The sequence below is a fragment of the Callorhinus ursinus genome, unplaced genomic scaffold (assembly GCF_003265705.2).
Source record: "Callorhinus ursinus isolate GAN/ISIS: 27379988/994484 unplaced genomic scaffold, GSC_fseal_2.0 scaffold49, whole genome shotgun sequence".
Taxonomy (NCBI): domain Eukaryota; kingdom Metazoa; phylum Chordata; class Mammalia; order Carnivora; family Otariidae; genus Callorhinus; species Callorhinus ursinus.
The window spans coordinates 1,098,792-1,115,717 of record NW_027397111.1 but is presented as its reverse complement, the minus strand read 5'-3'; the positions used below and the strand labels follow the sequence as shown (position 1 = coordinate 1,115,717).

General features: G+C 45.8%; 1 protein-coding gene across 16 annotated transcripts in view; it reads right to left on the bottom strand.

The window, feature by feature from the left end:
• The window catches only part of PLEKHA7 (pleckstrin homology domain containing A7), a 212,477-nt gene that overhangs the window by 94,405 nt on the left and 101,146 nt on the right, over positions 1 to 16,926 (bottom strand). Inside the window, exon 1 of one of the 16 annotated variants that reach the window (XM_073882846.1) lies at positions 5,521 to 5,759. The exons of 13 other annotated variants lie outside the window; for them this stretch is intronic. The gene's annotated coding sequence lies outside the window, so the exon portion shown is untranslated. Of the gene's footprint in view, positions 1 to 5,520; positions 5,760 to 16,926 lie in introns of those variants that run through there. 2 more of the 16 variants (XM_073882847.1, XM_073882848.1) reach the window with 2 other exon arrangements.

Below are 16,926 nucleotides of genomic sequence, written 5' to 3'. Positions count from 1 at the left end.
CCAGTATGGCAGGCTGTGTTTCATCACACCAGACCACAGGTTAGGAAAGTGAGACCCAGGAAGGGTAGGTGACTTGTCCACAATGACAGCTGACTTCTGCATTCCTGCATTCCACCACCCTTCTGGTCTCCTTCTACTAACCCAAGCTCACCCTCACCAAACAAAGGCTGCGTAGTAAATGCTGGAACCCCACACCCATTTGGAGATTGCAAAGTCCTCTGACTTTACCTGGTATTCCCGACCTCAGCCCAAAAGCCCCCACCCTGCTCCATTTCCTGATTTTCTGAAATCCATGAAGAATCTCATGTCCTATCACCGTGTCTCAAGACACATTTAACATGCACAGACAAATCCCCTGAAATACCTGTTCTTAAACCTGAATCGCCACCTTGCTCCTTGGTGGTGATGGAGATGGCCCGGCTGGGAGCCAGGTGGCCGGTTTCAAGGGAGCACAGAAACGCTCTTTCCTCCATACAAGGGCTTCTGTCTCTCTTCAGGCTACTGAAAAAGTAACTTGGCAAATGAGGTAAAACACAAGCTAGGCTTTATTTTCAGATCCTGCTCTTCCTCTAAGAACAGCCCCTCTAAGTTGAATGGCAGCCAATCTCACCTGGGAGAGGACTAGGGCACACAGAAGGTTACAGGGAAGGATTATCCCCCTGAAAGCGGCCATACATAACCATCCACATAAATAAGCATGTCTTCACAAGGCCGGGGCCCAGAAGGACTTGGGTTAGGCCCTAAAGACGTCCAACAGCAAACACGAGAGATTTGACAAGAGGAGAGAATGAGGGCCAGGGAGCAGTGGAAACCGATTTGAGCTCAATATAAGGAGGAGCCCACCTACAACCATTGACAGGACTCGTCGAGATGTAAACGAGTCCTACAGTTTCTTGCAACATTTTTGCAAGATTAATTTTCCATTCCTACAGATTTTGACCATAACGTGAGCAGTAAGACTCCGGTCAGTTAAACATAAAAGGTTCCAATGACTTAGCATGGCAATTTCTTTTGGCATAGCAAGAAGTTCTGGAGTTATGTGAATGGTGCTCACGAGTGGAGGTCAGAGCACCCTGATAAATCTGGTTTTCGGACAGGGGTGGTATTGGTATGCTGAGTGTGGGACAAATCTGCACAGTCAGCATGAGCTCTTATCTGGCCCAGCTATAAAGAGAAGAAACAGCTTAAAATATAAGAAGGATCTAGCCTGAAAGCTTAAGGCTTTCTCATTGGTATGCTCGGCAGCATATGCCCCTCTGGCCCCTCGGGCTCCTCAGTGCAGCTCCCCGAATACGGCAAGCGTGTCACCTTGCAGGCCTGATGCCACATTCAGCACTGCCTCCAGGCTTGTTAAGGCACTTACTGTCTTTGTTCTAAAACCCAGTGTCTCAAGAAAACCAAGGACTGTGGGTAACCTAATAATGCTCCTATAGGTCCCCAAATTGGTAACTGAAATTCCAAGAACACAAGAAATTGCCTCCCTATCTTCTTTAGTTCTTACTTGGGCCACAGAGTAAAGAGGTGACAACCAAAGGCTGAAGCAGCATCTCTACAGTCCTCAACATTTCCAAGTTCCTTTTATTTTATTTAACACTTTTATAAAATGGCTTGTTTAATACAAAGTATCACTGTTGTTCATGTGGCGTTTCCTAAAGGGACTGAGAATCTTACTGAAATGGTCTTTAGAGCTTGCACTATTTTGGAAATGTCAAGATTTTCAACAGCTCATTGTACATGGGCATTCCTCTGACAGGCCCTTCTTCAGAAATCATGGGAATTGGGCCTTGATGAGCCAACATAGGATCCCCATCCTCTCTCCAAGTGAAAGCAATCAACACTGCACTAACCTGCCTCTTTCAGTGTCTGCCTGAAGACCTGGGTTCAAACCAGAGCAAGCCACCTCACCTCTCTGAGCCTCATTTCTTCATTTGCAAACAGGGAATAGTAATAATATCCTTCCAAAGAGTTGTGAGGATACATGAGGGACACACATGAAAGAAGCTTGCACAATGCCTGGCATACTGAAGGTACTCAGTTGAATATGTCCCTTGACCACCACAATAACTACTAGGAAACCACATTTTAACAGAGCAAAAACAAAATGAGCCTCCTCCCCCCCCGAATTCCACCAAACCCCATATTCCTTCTCCCGGCTTCCCTATTTCCATTAACAGCATCACTACCCAGCAACCCGGGAGTCACTCTCCATTCTCTGCTCTACCTTAACCTCCACACACACTATGTTAGCAAGCCCTGGTGCCTCTATCTCCAAGACATCTCTACAGTCCTACAGCCAGCACCCAATCATCTCTAGCAACAGCCTAACTGTTCTTTCTGCTTCCACCTTGGCCTTTGTACCACCTACTCTCCTCACTGGAAGCCTAATGGGTCTCTTCCAATGGAAGTTAAATCATGTCACATTCCTCCTTGAAACCCGGCAACAGCTTCACATCATAGAGTAAAATTCAAGCTCTTTACCTTGGCTTGACTCTAGGTGACTTGACCCCTGACCAGCTACATCACCTTCTTATACAATGGACGTCTTCTCCTTCCCCATCCCTCCCCAGCCACACTGGCCTCCTTTCTGCTCCTTGAACACCAAACTCTTCCCAACTTAACCATCTTTGTACTACCTAGTCTTTCCACCTGGAAGCTCTTTCCCTCATACTCGTATAACTGGCTCCTTATCATTCAGACCTTGGCACAACGACCACCATCTCAGAACCCTTCCCAACCACTCAATGAAATAGGCTCCCAGTCACTTCATATCATGTCACCCTATTTTAACCATTACTGTCATTTCTCTTACTTACGTGTTTTGACTATTGTCAGGCTCCCTAATATATGTATTCCAGGACAGCGTGGACCTTGTCTGTCTTTTCACTGCCCTTATCGGCTTATACCAGTGTCTGGCACTGTTATATTTGCTGAATAAATGAAGGAGAAATGACTACCTCAAGTGAGGCCATGCCTCCAAATAGGCTAGCTAACACCTACAGAAGTGTGGGCAAAAGTAACAAAGAGACAAGAATCTAAAGGGTCATAAGTCATCAAAGGGCAATGGCTTGTGCTCTTAGTGACAAAAGAAAGAAGGATGAGACAACAACATGCCAAGAACGCTTCATCCCTGGCTCTCTCTCAACTGTGTTACAATATAATTTGGAGAAATTAGCCCTCCCCTGAAACCCCCCCTCCTACCCCCACGGAAAGGAGGTTAGGTTAATACACTCAACAGAGAGAATCAAAGAATGGAATGCAAACACCCGAGAGGAAATTACTGGGTGATTAAAAACACACAGGAGGATAATACAAACATCACCTGTATCTCCCTTTTGTGAACTGGGAGAGTATTTGGTATGAAACCTATAATTTGGTGACTGATTATATGCTCTCTCTTCTATTGCTCTCTACTTACTTCATGTGTGTTTTTTCTCTCCCCGCCTCCCTCCAGTGAGAGTCTAAGTTCCTGGAGGGCTGGGAGCTGTCATTCACTTATTTCTCATGTATCTCCTGCAGCACAGAACAGTAATACCCATGGAGCAGGCACTTGAACTCCTTTATCTCAATAGCCTAAGCACAAACACACATCACTTTCAGGGACAGGCTGTGCAGAACCCACCTCATTTTCTGATCACAGTAGCCCAACCTGTCAAGGCTCCCCCAGAGACAGTGGGGGAGACAGGGGTCTGCAGGCCTGATAAAGGCTCCTACATGCAGGCTGAGACACTGAGCAGTCCTGAGGAGCATGGCACAGACCAAGGAACGGCCTTCCCCACTCCCACGCTGTCCACACCTGGTTTTCACTCACACACCCAATTAAGCAGAGACACTGAAATCCAGCCTAACACCAGACCTACTACCTGAAGGGACAGTCAGTCCCTGCTCTTTTCACCCGAAGGCGCTAAAGGGGCAGAGCCTGGCACAGACAGAGCTGGGCATAAAGGAGTCACAAAATTAACTGAGCAAACTCAAAGCTCACGTATCTTGCAAAGAGAGCTGTCCTTTCCAAACTCTGGATTTCACAGACTCAAATCTTCTAGCATAATTTGAAAAGCTCTATATTTCATTAGGTGCTGCAGATGTTTTGAGATCCACTCAGTGGCCAACTCATTTCATAAATTACCTCCTCTGACCCACTAACCCATGTGTAAGACCTGCCTTCTTCCTAAGCTCTCACATGGCGCCCTAGTACTTAGGATTCCTACATGGTTGATAGGGAATTTTAATTTTGACTTCATAGGACCTCAAGAACCATGAAAAGATTAAAGCCAAACTCCCAATAGAATGAGGAAATCAAACCCAGATAGCCTCCTGCTCCAATTTTTTTTTTTTTTTAAGAAAGTTGGCAGAGAAGCAATGTACTAGGAGCCAAGGTACCAGCCTTGTTACTACCAGTTCCACACCCCCAGCAAACACTCAGCCTTTCTGGGTCTTGGTTTTCTCATCTGTCCAATGCACAGGCCACATGAAGCCTGCCAACCATGAACCCCATGCTGCTGTTCAGTCATGATGACTGCAGTTCAAACCCCAGCTTGGCTGCACACTTGGCGGTGCACAACCTTGAAAGAGTTACTGACCTTTCTGAGTGCTAGATTCTTTATCTGCAAAAAGAGAAGACAATTCCAACCTTGCAAGATTGTTTTGAAGAGTCCCGATAATGGGCCTGGCCTGCAGCACTCCACGTTTAGTGCCTGCTAGAGTTTTCTTTTGCCAGCTCTAAAACCCCACACTAACAGAGTTGTTTTGCCTTTTTCCGTGTTGCAAACGCCAGTATTATTCACCTGCCATAGGACAGAGGCTCAAGAACACATTTTCTTCTTTTGAATTAAGGCCCTCTACCTAGCCTCCTGTTTGAACTTCTATTTAAGGAACGTGCCTGCCAGGCCAAGTACTTTAAGATCAGTAGGCGCCTGCCTTCAGCCCCACTTCTGTCCCTCACTGGGTCAAGCCCCAACATTCAGAAAGCACAGCCCAAGAAAAACAGCCTCCCTAGCAAGCTGCACCGAGTCAGGGATGCACACTCTACAGAAGTTTTGAAACTTCACAGGAAACATTTTCAACCTCAGAGAATACCCAGTTCTATGCTTCTGTTTAACGAGTCAGGTTCCACTGTAAAATGAGAAGGATGGACCAAGTGATACTGTAGGGATCTTCCAACTATCACGTCCTGAGACGCGGAGGTTCATCTCTGACTACTGCCCGAGACACAGACTGAACTGGAACGACACTACACATAATTAAAACACAAAGGAACGAGGCAGAACACTCCTCCCCAATCTCACTTGCCAACAGAAAATCCTTTGTAATGATATCAGGGAGGTGTAGTTAATGATATTTTCGTCCTATTTATTCTCAATTAAATTGGACTGTTTGGTTTTTGGGTTTCTTTTCTTTCTTTCTTTTTAACTACAGGCACTCCCAACCAAGCCACTGAAAACTCCCTTCAGTCATTACTTGACCTTCATGAATCAGAATATATCACAGTGAAGGGAGTCCCTGTGAAACCCGCACAGGACTAACCTGCTCTCCCAATCTCGCTGGGAAAGGTGGCAGACACACTCACTCTCTCCTTGAGCTCCATGTTCAGAAGGACTGTGTCTTCTTCCCCAGCCTCGGCCTTATGAAAACCTGGGTTCCGGTCAGACAGGGAAGGAGGGCCCCGTTGCCTGCAAGAGGTGAGGCGGAGGCTCACAGCCCGCCTACTCTCAATTTCGGTTCTCCAGCAGCTGCTTCCGAAGGTGTTACAAATCCAGCAGCCACTTGCTCCTACTCATTCATTCTCCCTCTTCCCCAACCCCCACGCAAAATCTGGCAACAACACAGGAACACAGCTCCAGCTCTGAGTCACCGCCCCGCTGCGGCCAAGCGGAGCACAGGCTGGGGGTAAACAGTGAGGTAGACGCTTCAGGTCTCCTGACTGCTGTTCTTGGAGACTGTGGGGTTAGCTGCCCCTCCGGAAGCACCTCTGGAAACACATAGGAAACACCTCTGTTTATGGGCTCTGGAGTCTGAATGAATTGCTCCTTCAGTTTTGCTGTGCTACCTCTGTGGCTGAAATCAGCCTTAAAACAGAGCCTTTGGTGGGAAGGTGATGGTTCCTTTATTACTCTGTCCCACCGGCAGGGCAGGGAAGGGCCTGAGCAGTCCCAAGCCCCCATCCCCACTCCCTCAGGGAACCGGCCATGAGTCTTTCATCACTGCTTGGGATGGCTCAGGTCCTCTTACCATAGGTTGAACTATATGGCTCTCCCTCTCAGAACAGGCCTGGAGAGGAGTCAGAAAGGGAAACTAGGGCATCAAAGTACCTTTACTGCCACAGCCTCAGATCAGTACTGTGGCTCTTCACTGCAGTCTAAGTAGGTCTACAAGTCATGATGCAGGGGACCACTTGAAATATAAGCTCCGTGGGACAAGGACTTCTGTTTTCACAGCTATGTTCCAATGCGTACATAGTGCCTGGTCCACCACAGGTGTTCGATATTTATTTAATGAAAAAAAAAACAAAAAAACATATAGGGGATTTTCTTCTGAGCCTATTTGGGAGGACAGTTTTACTAAAACCTGTATTCATTGCCACCATTTTTTCCCTTTTAGAAATCTCCTTATCCGGGCGCCTGGGTGGCTCAGTCAGTTAAGTGTCTGCCTTTGGCTTGGGTCATGATCCCAGAGTCCCGGGATTGAGCCCTACATCTGTTGGGCTCCCTGCTCAGCGGGGAGCCTGCTTCTCCCTCTCCTCACTGCTGTGCTCTCTCCTGTCTCTCTCAAATAAATAAATTTAAAAAAAAAAGACATCTCCTTATCCTTCATAACTCCTACTACTGCCTACAGTGAGTGTTCTGTGAATCTTGAAATACAGAGATGGTTTACTTGAAACCGATGAAGTTCAAGCATTAGCACCCCTCACTTCCAAAAGCCCCTTCTAAGGCCCTGGAAAGAGCTCTAGTGCTGTGTTTACATGCCTTCTGCAATTTTATATGATTTTAAAGAAGACCTCCTAAATTGTATGAACATCAAGGCCCACAAACTATAGATGTGCCACAGTGGAATGAAATAAGAAATGACTCACAAGCCATCTTGATACATCATCCTAACAAGGGCATTTGGCTTGACAAAACTTGTTTTAACTACACAGGAGATATGCCCTAGCCTAGAGACACATCCTTATCAATCACAAGTCAATTGCTGTAAAGACTGGAGTAGATTAAAGAACACAGACTCCACTCACCCAACATTTAGCCCTACTATGTACTTAGCACTCTGAGCACTTTGAGGTAAAACAATGATTGTAACATATTATCCCCACTGAATAGGAGCTTACAGTCCAACAGCATAGACTGATATGGTCATAAAGAGATACAGATAAGTATATATTTCATATATTAAACATAAATAATATAAATATATAACTACAGGCCAGACTGGGTACCATAATATAAAAGTAAAGGAAGGCACATCTATTTGTTAGGTATCAATCTGCCAGGTACAACCCTAGAAGGTAAATCATATTATCCCCATTTTGCACAGAGGATACTGAAGCCCAAAGGGGTCAAGTGCCATCCTATGACCACATAACCAGTCAGTGACAAGGTCAGAATTCAAGCCCTGAACTACCGGACTCCAAAGTATGGGCCTGTTCTTAGCGGCCACACTTTAGTCAATGGCCAGTTGCTCTACAGAACCTCCAAAACGTTTAGAAAGACATGCTGGCTTCACACGAACAGGAACCACATCAGGCAGCGGCAGAGGTGGGCAAGCTTCCAAAGCCCACACTCTTGGGAGTGGAGGAACAGGAAGTACCATGAGCTTATTCATTAGGTATATAGGTATAAACCCCGTTTGCCAGGCAACACCCTAGCAGGGATCAGTGGCAGCTACCTGGGAGCCAGAAGAGGCCACATGAGAGGCTCCTACTCTGTGGCCCTGCCTACAAACTCCCTCATCCTTGTTGCCAGATGGATCATGCTGGAGCACAGCAAACATTCCATTACCTCCTGCAATACAACAGCCTCCTTCACTGCTAAAGCTTCCTTCTCATCACTTCCCCCTACCCACGGATCCTGCCAAATGCAATTGTTCCCCAGTCCCCAAGGCACCTGCTTTCCTACCCCCGGGCTTTGGATGCGGCCTTCCTCTTCCTTAATGGATTCTGCCCAACCACCACGGCTCCATCTCTTTCCAACAGGGCTTCCTGATCACTCCGGGCCACACTGCTTCCATCCTTCCTCAACACTGTCATAACTGAAGGCTCACACTCTTTATGTAGCAATTATACATCCCAACGACTCTTTTCACTTTACCTTCCAAAAATTACTCCGTGTTACAGAGGGGAAAAAAGCAGAAGTTCCCTTTCTTGCCTCCAATTCAGTGTCAATCTCAGAAGCAACACCTTTACCAGTTTCTTAAGTATCCTTTATTTTTTGCTTTTATGAAACTTTTATGCATTTTTAAAATTTTACATACACATCTTTTTAGAAAAAAGTTAAACAGAATAAAATTGTACGTATTATTCTATAACGTGCCTTTTACTTCATGTATCTTGGATTCCCCCATATCCATATGCAAGGATGAACATGAGCAATCTCTCCACATCACAGCTTCCTTAGGACCCCAACACCAGATCAGACCAGACCAACCTATAGACAGAGATGACCTCAGAGGCCATGCGATATGTCAAACTGCCCCAAACACTTATCAGAGCTTTGAAATTAATGACATGCAAACCAATTGTCCCCAAAATGAGTTTTATTTGAGCCACACAGATTTTTTTCTATTGAACCAAAGTTTAAAAACAGGAACATTTCATATAAAAATCTAGCTTGCTTTGGAAAAACCAAAACTGGGGCAATGCTGGGACCCATGAGAGACAGAATGGCCTGTCTAGTTCACTGCAGTCCCCACCACTACCTACTGATTCCTAATGTTGAGGGTGTACACCTAGTGCTATTTATCATCACACCTGTATTTCTAATTTTCCTATAGGAGAGCAATTTCTTTATACCTATATCTGAACCAGAATAAGGAAAACCAAAGATAAACAGAGTAGGCCAAGTATTCCAAAAACAAATTGGAGAGCATAAACACAGTCTGCTTTTTTGTTATCCACTAAGCCTCTATAGACATTGAGTTTGCAACCCCTATTTTGTACCACCACCGATTCTAGAGAAGATCTTACTTTTAGAAAGGAGTCCTGTTTTAAAGAATGAAAATTTCTTGTATTAGAGTAAGAACTAAAAGAAGATGGCAAAAATAGGGGCGCCTGGGTGGCTCATTTGGTTGAGTGCTGCCTTTGGCTCAGGTCATGATCTCAGGGTCCTGGGATTAAGCCCTGCGTCAGGCTCACTGCTCAGTGGCGAGTCTGCTTCTCCCTCTCCCTCTGTGATCTCTCTCGCTTTCACTCTCTCTCAAATAAATAAATATCTTTTTAAAAAAAGAAGATGGCAAAAATAGGCCACAAAATGTCCCTCTCACAAAAAATTTCTTAGAAGACTCTTCCTAATAACAATGGCAAATGAACTCATCCTTAGCCTTCCCTGAAGGGACTCCTGAAAAGCTAAGACCCCAGATAGTCAGCAGACTGTTTCTTCCACAAAATGAAAAACCCAGAGAGGCACTGCCAACAAACGTCCCTAAAGAATCCAAAGGAAGGGAGGTAACAGTGGCTGCAGCCCATTAGGGACGGGGCTCCTGCAACAGAAAAGCATCTGACCAAGCGCTGCTTGGGACAAGATCACAGACCTCCCCCCAACCCGAAAAAATGCACATTTTGCTGTGGTGTTTAGAGCACAAGCCCTGGAGCCCAGTCCTCAGCAGCCACCCACATCATACATATGGAAACTGCTCCAGAAAGCAATCCTAAAACAGGGCCACCATCTTTAAAAATAATATTCAGGGGGGTTGCCTGGCTGGCTCAGTCAGTAGAACTTGCAACTCTTAATCTCAGGGTTGTGAGTTCAAGCCCCATGGTGGGCGTGGAGCCTTTAATAATAACGTCAATAAGAATTTTCAGGAGGAATCTTAAAGGCCTACACTTACTAGATGATCATACTGGAAAGATATTGCATTACTTGTTCCCAATAATGGTATGTGACATAAGTATATTCATTCATTCATATAACAAATATTTGAGAGCCAAATAGATGCCAGTCCTGTAGTATCTTACACTATGTGAGTAACCAAGAAGAGGGTGGGAATGTGTTACAAACAGCTTAGTCTCCGGCGCCTGGATGGCTCAGTTGGTTAAGCGACTGCCTTCGGCTCAGGTCATGATCCTGCAGTCCCTGGATCGAGTCCCACGTTGGGCTCCCTGCTCAGCGGGGAGTCTGCTTCGCCCTCTGACCCTCCCCTTTCTCATGTGCTCTCTCTCTCTCATTATCTCTCTCTCAAATAAATAAAGTCTTTAAAAAAAAAAACCAAACAGCTTAGTCTCTACATCCTGTCAAAGGTGAACAAAACGGTAGAATTTTTCAGATTTTCAGATTCATGAATCATAATCTGTCTTCTTAGTCAAGAGTTGTACATTTTCAGTTTATTAAGCCAACTTGAAACCTTTTGTCACAAAGGGTAACCCCTGTTTTCCAGAAATCACAGTAATAAGAGTTTTAGAGCTGAAAATGACACAGAGCTTGCCTCATCCAATCTGTTTTACAAATGAGGAAACTAGAAGGTTAGCGAATTGCTCAAGGTCATCGTGATTACTTACTTTAACACTAACTTCCTGGAAACAAGAATTATGAAAAAAACATCATACATTGTTTTAAAATTAATTTCCCACCTTAAACAAAATCCATCTTCCAGTACCTAATATCCACTAACAAACATGAAAAATATATTTTAGAGCTGGGAATCTTTGTATCTGGTCAAAAGACCTCGCAGAGAAATCCAGAGCCATTGGTCTGGATTCAAGTGGTATATAAATTATGCACAGGGGAGAAGGCCATGTGCAGACAGAGGCATCGACTGAAGTGAAGCATCTACAGGCCAAGGAATGTCAGGAATTGTCAGCAGCCGCCAGAAGCGAAGGGAGAAGCATGGAACAGATTCTCCCTTAGAGCCTTCAGAAGGTGCAAGTAACTGCTGATGCTTTAATTCTGGGCTTCTGGCCTCCAGAATTATAAGGCTTAAGCTTCTGATGTTTTAAGCTACTAAGTCTGTATAACTTCTTATGGCATCCCTAGGAAAGAATACAGAATCTGTATGAGTTTAATGGCTTTGATTTATTCCAAACCCAACTAGTCAACAGTACGGAAAAGCTTTCACAAAGCTACGAGGACCTTGGTAGGGACTAACGTAATAGTCCAAAATAAGGGAGGTAAAAAATGTTCTATCTTGAGCCAATCAGACCCCACCCAAATACTGTGTTCTCTTCTGGTAACCATACCTACAGGCCAGAGTGAAAAGCTAGAGGAGAGACAAGCCAGCACTATGAAGGGCAGCAATGGGTCAAAGCCACATCACTGAAGGAACAGGAATTTTATGGTCTGGGAAGATTCAGGGCACAGGACCGCTATCATCATCTCTGTAGGGCTATCATATGTTAGAGTAATTCCATTTGTTCCCTGAGGGCCAACATGGTAGAACTAGAATCAGTAGGTGGAGTCACTGGGAAGCATATTTTTCAAGGAATTATGTGTCTACCAATGTCAAAGCCAGAGTGGCTTCTGAACATCAGATGGGCTGGTGGCCTCCCGTTGGTGCAAGTTTTCAAGCCTAGGCCAAAAACCATTTGGCAGGATATTGCTAAAGAAAGAACACGAACCCCAGGTCTATAATCGGCCAAGATAGCCTCATGCTCCTTTCCAACTTTATGAATCCATTAACCGACGAAACATACCATTTAGCACTTATGTGAAATCTGAAGTATATGGGTAGGATGAAGAGATCCTGAGCATTAGGAGATATTTTGGTGGGAAAACAAAAAAACAAGGCTCTATACACAGGTATGGCTGAGAACCTATGCCTACTCCCTACACCTTGCAGGAGCAGGTGGTCATAGCCCAGTAGTGGAAGCTGGGGTAGGTTCCTCACGCCCTTTCTCACAGGAAGCTTATGCTTTTTCTTTTAGATACACAGCTTTAAGAGTCCAATGTCGCCAGTATCCATTAACAAGCCACTGAGACTATATTAAAAGTAACAGTCACTGTTTTCTGCATAACTATCATTGTAACTGCTTAAGATGCCTGCACATATTACCTCTATCAGTCACTTCAACACTGCACGGTATTATCATCTCAGAGAACTGAGGTTAAGAGGGGTTAAGTCATTTGTCTAAGGTCATACATTTCAGAAGGATTTAGGATTCCCGCTGGAATCCAAGTCAAGAAGCCAAACTCTTTTTCTGCATCATGATATCTGTTTTGCACCCTACTTTGGGCATTTAAGTTGCTCAAGGTAAATAACAATACCAGCCACTTGGGAAGCAAAGCTTTTCTGTCTGGTCCACAGTCCCCTCATCTGTAAAACGGGAAAAGGCTGGAGATGATTAACACTGAGCCCTAGGTACTGGTCTACCAAATTCCATTTCTCCTTGTCACCTCCACACTGGTAGGGCTGAGCAAGTGGTGACAGGGGAAGTGGTAATTCTCTGGTACTCAACACAAGGGGGACACAGCTAGCAACTTTTCCCGTGCTATCTTGAGGTCAGAGCAGTAATGGAAGAAGGAAACCAAGAACAGGCCCGAAGTCGGCCGTATGAGCTCACTCACAGGTGTGCAGCATAGAATGACCTGAATAAATCTTGACATGTAGCACTTTACTCCATAACCGGGGAAGGGAGGGTGTGCTGTAAAGGATCAGCACACAGATCTGAAGGCTAGCTGTGCCCAGAGCCCAGAGGATGTCCATTAGGAATTAAAGCACAGGGTCTTTGTTTATAAAAGATAAAGCTGTCAGTGGGTTGTGAGAGGTAAAGCAGTCCAGCCGTGTTCCAGTGGGAGGAGCCTCTTGTAGCTATCCGGGTGAGGGCACCCTTCCAGCCTCCAGGGCTGCTTTCTCATGTGCCAGCTGGCTCAAGACCTCCTCAGGCCGCCTACTTCCCACCTGCCTCTTTAAGAGTCTGCTCTCGGTGGTGTCAGAGCAAAGGGACTCCAGAGGCCCAATCCCACAGCATCCCTGCATGACCCGGAGAAAAGGGACTACTCCACATTCAGTGCATAGGGCAGGGGAAGGGAAAAGGACATCTGGTCCAGGACGGGTTCTCTCTGCCTATCTCACTTCTAGAAAAGGGCAAAGGAAACCCCCCACCCAAACCAGTTTCCTTCTGAATTTCCTAGTGATGCCCATTCAGGAAGGGAACCTCAGGTCAAGAAACACAGCAGGAAGAAGGCGCCTGACCCACAGGACCCAGAGTACCCAGACTTGCCAGTGAGCAAACCCAGAGAGAATATCCTGACAGACTTTTCTGGCTTTATTCTAGTATTTCTTTTTGATTTTTTTAGGGCAGGGGGCAAAGCAGGATTTAGGAGGACAGAGCAGGGCAGACAATAGGAGAGTGTGGGTTTGGAGCCAGACTGCGTTCCAGTTGCAACCCCACAATGCCAGCGTGGGCTTTGTGGAAGACTGTCTAAATGGTGCCTAGCATCAAGGAGACAATAAGGGTAGCTGGTCTTATCAAGGTCTCTCTTCCTAAAGAAAACCTACTAGCTAGCTCTCCACATCCCTAAACAGTGGGCCTGCTACAGTGGAGTGCCAGATTTCTGTAGAGAGCCAAAAATGTGTGCCGGAAGGAGTAGTGGATAAAGAACCACATACGAGAGATATCACAAAATGGAACTTCCAGGAGCATATCATATCATATTCTAGGTACTCCATAGGCATTATATCATTCTTGAGTATAATCCTAGGAGGTGGGTACTATTGTCTCCATTTTACAGATTAGGATACTTAAGGGGTTTATGCAAGATTACACAACTAAGTAGGGACAGAGCGAGAATTCAAACCTAGGTCTTTAACTCCAGAGCTGGAGTCAAAGGTTAGACCATTTCGCATGAAGACAAACATAGCAAAACTAACTCTTACTTTTCCACGGCAAGAAAAAAAATTTGCTATTGGATAAGGGCTTAGTAGAAGAAGCCATTCTTACTAGACTCTCCACACTCTGAAAGTAAACCACCAGCCTTCCACGTCCCTGTCTGGAAGTCCCAACAATCTAGCTGAAAATACGGAAACTGGTAGAAAGCCTGAAGGTCGGAGCCCAGAACTTGCTGGTGATCTTTAACCCAAAATGACTCCCATCTTTGAAGAGGGTGACATGAATGACATGGGAGGGAAAGCCCCACCATCCACTACTCTCGAGAACCCCCGACTTTGGCGGCAGCTGCACGTCGTTGCTGACTCTGAATCACACATTTACAATGTGCTCTTCCAGATCCAGACTCAATTCCCCAATGTCAAACTCTGTCGGCGGGGAAGGATGCAGACGGCAGAAAGAATACTCAGTGAATCACTTTCTCTGCTAGTGATGGTATCTGATGCATGTTAAACGCCTCCCTGCAATTCCTCAAGTGTCTATTAATCAGTGAACCAAGAACACAGAGGGCGCCAAGGAAAAATCCACCATTGCAGGGAAAAAAAGCAAATCCTGAGAAGTCTCCTTACTAATGAACAAAGGCTTCTAAACCCAAGGTGAGGCAGTGATAAGAACACCCTGATCATTGAGACATTGGGCCAATTCCCTGGTCATTGAGACATTGGGCCAATTGGCTACAAAGTAAGAACCCTCAACTGAAGGGGCAAAATCCATTTCTCCTCAGCCTCATCTAGACACTGACTGGGCCAAAACTGATTAAAAGAGAAACTAGGAAAAAGCATTGCCTCTCCCTGAGCTTCAGTCTCCTCTTCCCTATGGGTCCCAGAAAACTATCACTCCTCCCCATCTCACAAGATCGAACAAGATACATGATGGTTCCCAAGGTTCTGCCATCCACTTCCCCCTTCTCATGCTATCCTCCCTGGGAAAGCTCATTCACTGCCATGGGTAGGACTCCGGAAGTTGTATCTCCTGTGCTGTCCACTCTCTTGAGCCCTGGATCCCTGGATCCAGCTGCTTAAAGGACACTTCTCCCAAGATGTCCCCTGGACACCATTAAATCAACATATTTCAAAATGGAGCCCCTCCCATCATATTTCTCATCTTTCATTCCCCATGATGGTAAACCACTATTTTGTGGTTTTCAAGCAGGGGCATTTGGAAAAAGAGGTGATATTTTTGTTGTCATAACAATTAGATGACATTTAGCGGGCAGGGGGCCCAGGCTGCTAAATAACACTGTCCTACATAGTGAAAATCTGTCCCTCTCCAAATGCCAACAGGAACACCATTTAGAAATGCTGGAAATCATCCCACCTCTTTCCCTCATTCCCTGTCAGAGACTAGTCAACTCTACTTCTACATCACCAACCGATCCATCTTCTCCATCCCAACAGCACTCTCACTGGGATGACTGTGGAAGCCTCTAAGGTCATCATTCTCTCTCTACTCACCCACCTATTCCTGATGAACTTTCAACAGTCCTCCACACAGCTACCTGTAATATCTCTAAACCTACAAATTATGTCACTCCTTGCCCTAAAACCATCCAGTGCTTCTGGAATAAGGCAAACATCCACCCTTCATCTGTTCCCTGCCTCATGGTTTACCACTCCCTTGAGGAGACCTATGTTTTAGTGGTGTCTCAGTGTTTTTGCACACACCATTCCCTTTTCTTGAAGGTTGCCCCCCCATCTTTCTGGCTAACATCTATCTATTCTTCAAGGGTCAGCGCAAGGATCACCTCCTCCCAGAAGCCCTCCCTGACACCAGGCAGAGTTAAATGCCTGTTGGTGCACACTGGAATCACACATTTACCAACTTACCCTGATTGTTGTTCCTGCCCTGCCTCTTGGTTGGCCCCGATTCTCCAACACTCAGCCTAGTATACAATCTAAGCTTTATGAAGTAGAATGTACAGCTTACAGCTGACAAAGCATCATCTAATGAGCTACAATGACCTGGAGAGATAGTTACCGTCATTATTACCATTTTACATTTTACAGAGGAGACTAAGGCTCTGAGAGGTTGAGTTCTTACCCTGGTTCAGAGGGCTAGCTAAGAAGTGGAGCCAAGACTTGATGGCAAGTTCTTTGCTCTTTGTCACAACACCATTCTACATGAAAGGTTACTGCACAGATATCCAGTTGGGAGTGGGAGGTGTCATAAGCCTGTCTTCTTTAGACCTGAGGGTAATCTCACCTGCAGACAGAGCTCTGGAAAATCCATCTACATTATGCAGCTGCACAGCACCATTGGGGAGGAGGGGTGTCATTGTCCTGTCCTCGAAGGCCTGGGTGGGGGGTAGCCTCACGTGCAGACAGAAATGAAAAACCCATCCAGATTCTCCAGCTGTACAACATCACTCTTCCGCATTCCCCTTCCTATACCCCAATCACTCTGTGCAGAAATCCCAAAGCCAGCAAAAGAGCCTGGTTTTACTGTCAGAAACAGCCGCACTGTGGCTGCATGCAGCATGATGCCTCCAGTGAGCCTGCTGGGTGCAGGGGGGACAGCAAAGGACAGGCGGTAAGTGGCAGCATTTAAAGTCACCAGGTATTAAGTGCAAGCCCCTTTAGATGGGTACAGAGAAGGTGTGTCAGGCAAGACTGCTGAGTGCCTGGGGGGGGGCGGGGGGGGGCTGGGACAGGGAGGAGGCCTCCCTCATGAGCGGTCCCGCTATGCCACAAAAACGGCTGATAGTTCCTAATTACTTTCTCAAGAGTTTTCATGAGCACCTCCCATATGCCATTTGGCTTCAGGAGCACAAAGCAAACAGAAATGGGGTTTCAGACTTGATGATTCTAACCATGGCTGCAGCAGAGTATACTCCCTGGCATGTGCACGCTCTGACACACACACACACACACACACACACACACACACACACACACACACACACA